Genomic DNA, 4,867 nt, shown 5'->3' with positions numbered 1-4,867 from the left:
TTTGATTGCGTAAATCTAAGCCTTATTAACTTCATGTAGAGATCTAAAATCCAAGCCTCCCTCCTCTTTTGGATAGCATAGTTCATTCCAAGCAATCCAATGTCTTGCTTTGATGCCTCCTGAGCTTCCCCATAAGAATTTGGAAAATATCTGATGAGGTTGGTCAATCACTGACTTTGGGGGGTTCATAGTTGATTGTAAGTATACTAGCATGGACCGAAGCACATGGTTAATCAAAATAAACCTCCACCCATAGGATATAAATCTATTCTGCCATAAATGAATTCTCCTAGCTACCTTCCTTAAAATCTCTTCAAAATGATCCTTCTTCTTCCTCCCATAAAACATTGGATATCCTAGATAGGTAAAAGGAAAATTACCTTGTTTGATGCCAGTTAGTCTTCTCAATCTAATTGCTACTATCAGAGGTGTTTTCATGAAGATAGAAGGAACTTTTTGCTTTATTCACCTTTTGACCTGAATTCTCTTCATATTCCTCCAACACTTTCATCATTTTTATCACTGAAGTTCTGTCACCTGGATAAAATAGGATAGTATCATCTGTATAAGTCAGATGGTTGATTTTTAGGCTCTATTTGGGAAGCCCATATCCTATGAAATTGTTGTCTTCATGCAGATTGTTCAAATCCCTACCCAAAACTTCTGCTGAGATGATAAACAGAGTTGGTGAAAGGGGATCTCCCAGTTTGAGACCCCTAGTTGATTGGAATAAACCATTAGATTGACCATTAATGAGTACTGAATACTAGTTGTTAGAAATTAACCTCCATATCATATTTATGATAATTTTTAAGAAACTAAATTTCCTCAGAACCTTTGTTAGGAATACCCAAGATACCCTATCATAAGCCTTTGCCATGTCTAGTTTAATAACTATATTAACCTTTTGATTCCTCTTGTGAACATCTCTGATAATCTCTTGAGCTAAAAGTACATTCTCTGTGATACTTCAGCCTTTTACAAAATTTGATTGTGTTTGATAGATTATTTTGGGAAGGACTTCCCCCATTTTATCATGAACCATTCTTGAAACCACTTTATTAATAAAAGAACTCAAATTGATAGGTATCATATCTGAAAAATTTCTGACTTCCTCTTTCTTTGGTATTAACACTAGGTTTGTGTGAGTGTCAAAAGTAGGAAGTTCATGCCCACGAAAGAAAGCTTTCACTAATTTAGTGATGTCTTCACCTATAATGTTCCATCATGATTGAAAGAAAGACCTAGAGAATCCATCTGGTCCACTTGCACTATCCCCTTATAGTTCAAAGACCACCCTCTTAACCTCCTCAAGGCTAGGAAGTTTGATCATATTTTTATTTTCTTCTTCAGTGATCATTCTTGGAATATGTTTTAACATAGGAAAATTTAGATTTTGTCCTTCCTCCTTGAATTGATCTGAATAGAAAGCTATTGGTGCCTCCCCAATAGACTTCTCATTGGTTAATACCTCACCTATGTCATTGGTAATCTCATAAATATTCAATTTTTCCCCTCCCTTTCACATATGAATGGAAAAACTTGGTATTTCTATCAACTTCAGCAAACCATCTCATCCCTTTCTTCTGTTTTCAGAATTCCTCCTCAAACTTGAGATATCTTTTCAGTTCAGCTTCCATTCTACTCAATTCTGACATATTTTCTGCTGAAGGAAAAATTTCAAATAGAGATTCTTTTACCATAATGATATCTTCTAGTATTGTAATTTGTTGAAAAATATTGCCAAATGCTTGTTTGCTCCAGCTGGACAAAGCTCTCTTCACCTTCTTCATCTTAGCATGAATCTCTAGGAAAGGATTTCCAACAAATTCCTTCTTTCAATTTTGCTGTACAATTTCTTTGAACTAAGGATGTTTTATCCAAAAGTTTAAGAATCTGAAAGGTTTTATGGTGGGTTCCTCTTTTATATTACAAACCATGTGCAGTGGAGCATGGTCTAAATCCTGTCTTATCAGATATTGTACTTTTGTGGATGGGAAAGCTTTCCAAAATAAGTTATTAACCATTACCCTATTCAATATTTTAAAAATACAATGCTTCTCTATTCTTTCATTCCATCAAGTGCATTTGCTTTTAGTAATTTTAACCTCTATCAAGCCACAATTATTGATGCCTTGAGCAAAATCAGTAGCTTCATGTTGAGTAAACTCCAAACCCCCTAACTTTTCCTCCTCATTGAGGATGATATTGAAATCCCCCCCGTTATCTAAGTTATTTGACCTTTTTCTGCCATATATTTTAATTCTTCCATAACTCCAACCTATCCAAAATATTTTACCTTATATAAATAGAAGACATGGTAAATTCCTTACCAGATTTACAGAACTTCATAGTTATCTGTTGGATGAAATCCATCACTACAGTACCTTCCCAATCTTCTCTCCAGAATATCCAAATTTTGCCAGAAGTGTTAGCTAGGGCATTGTTGAAACCTAACATTCTTTTGTATTTCTCTAGCTCTCTTGAATCCTGAAATGGTTCCATTAAAGCTATAAATGAGTAATGATGTCTTCTATTTAGATCTACCAACCTCAGAAAAGAGTTTTGGGAGTTCACAGATGTAACACCCCTCAAATATTTTCCCTAAAATTCGTACCCTTCTTGTATACGGGTAGGATCGAACTCGAGTATTGTGAAGTATAGGCATGAGTTAAGATGAGTCCCCGAGTAATTGGAGAGTGTTGGAGGTGATGTGGGGTCACAAAGGGCCCCTAGGACCAAGCTAAGTCCAAAAGATTCTTCGTGGCTAAGTTTTAGGGTGAGTTCGTGTAAGGGGTCGACTTCTAACGACCCTATCTTTTGAAAGACGACAATCTGGGTGGCCCACAACCTATTAAATTAAAGGCCGTCGAGTCTTCTTTTCAACGTCACCAAGAATATAATTTTTGGAGTTCGGAGTCAAAACATATGACAATCCTAAAACGAACAAGCTCGATAGGAATATTAGGCCTGGGTTGCAACTGCTGGGGATCTGGGCTTAGAGCCGCAGTGGCGCGATGCGCCACTATCCCTCCAGGAACATGCCTCAGTAGTTTAGTCCCTGGCGCAGCGTGCCACTACGAGGTGTGCAGGGTTTTCAAGCCTATTTTCCAAAATCCAGAAAATATGGCCTTGGCGCTGTAAGGGAGCGATGCGCCACTATCGCGCCAAGAACATGTCTCAGTAGTTTGGTCCTTGGCACGGCGCGCCACTAAAAGATGTGCAGGTTTTAGGCCTAATCGACTTGGCGCTGCAATGGCGCGATGCGCTACTATCACGTCGACAGCGTTTTCAACCTATTTTTTAGAATTTTGGAGAAAGGGAAATTTGGGAATTGTCTCAAATTATATATGTATCAGCCTTAGCACGTTTTGGGACCATTTTCAATCCCTCACACTCTCTCTAAAAGCCCTAGAAAATTTCTCTCTCTTCTCTTCTTCTCCAAATCCTTCTTCAACAAAATTTGCCTCCAAGAGCTTCAAGACTTCAAGTTGCCATTGAAGACCCAACAACAAGGTTTATTCAAAGATCTATTCTAAGGTATGTAAGGCTACTCAAAGCATGGGTTGAGTCCACTCATGTGCCCTACTCTTCTTTGAGGTTAGATGTCCATGAGAATGGAGTGTCTTGATATAGTTTATGTTTGAATGAATCTTATCTCCTATTAATTGGATTCTTATTGTGTTGAAGTTGTTGAGTTAAGAATTTCTAAGACCTTCATGTTAGCATGAGTTGATGGAGATGGTTTGCTAATATGCTCGGTTGATTTCCTTAACCATGTGATTATGTTGAATGTGTCTATTTTCTTAAATGTGTTATTTCTCTTGAATTGTTGTTTAAAACCTTAGAGTGTGATGAGTCATAAGGAGGTGATAAATGAGGAGAGGAATGGTTTGTATGTTTGTGTGAGGTTATAAATGCTTATTTAAATTAGGCTTGATTGAGTTGATCGGAGGATAGAATTGATGAGTGGACAAGGTCCTAAATGAGACATGCCATTATGACTTGATTGAGTTGAAATGAGAATAGAGTTGATGAGTTGGCAAAATTTCTAAATGAAACTAGTCGTGAGGGATTGTTTGAGATGATTGGAGGGAGTCTTATGAGCATGGAGTCATGGAAGGAGTATCGAGCACCGAAACGGGTGAGAGTATAGTCAATACTCGAACCCCAGACACTATGCCGCCAACGTAGGTAGGGATGGAACCGTTAAAGTCGAATGCTTCTCGGGGGATCGAACCATTAAAGTCGGATGTTTCCCATTTTATTATCCTGAAATAATAGAACTTGACTAATTGATTGAATCCATGATTAGGGAGGCGTTCATACCCTGGCAAGGTATGGACGGATGTGGCAACAACGTCTGATTATTGTACTATCACTGGCTCATAAATAATGATTGTCGGATAAGAAAAACTCCTATTTAGGTCTTGATAGTGCTCCGAGTCAGTTGAAGTTGAGTAGCATGTGAATTGTTCCCGTCTAAACTATTTCTTGTTAGACTTAGGACACTTGAGTGAGTTGTCACTTCTTTATGAGTTGAGATTTCCGAGTTGGTTGATCCTTTTCTGATGTTGTTTTATTCGGCCATTTTACATACTCGTACGTTCCACGTACTGATGCCATTTAGCCTGCATCATTTCATGATATAGAGACAAGTACCAGAGATCATCAACCGGCGCACCATTGAAGATTTATACACTTCCAGCTACTTGGTGAGTCCTCCTAGTTTCCGGAGGATGTTGAGCTCCTTGTATAGTTTTGTGTTGTTTCCTTTATTTTGATTATTGGTAGCCATGGGCTTGTCATTGACACCTCCTAGACTTTGATAGAGGCTTTATAGACTAGAGTGTGGGGAGGTTGGACT

The sequence above is a fragment of the Solanum dulcamara genome, chromosome 10, assembly GCF_947179165.1.
Source record: "Solanum dulcamara chromosome 10, daSolDulc1.2, whole genome shotgun sequence".
NCBI lineage: Eukaryota > Viridiplantae > Streptophyta > Magnoliopsida > Solanales > Solanaceae > Solanum > Solanum dulcamara.
Note: the sequence above shows the minus strand (reverse complement) of the source record.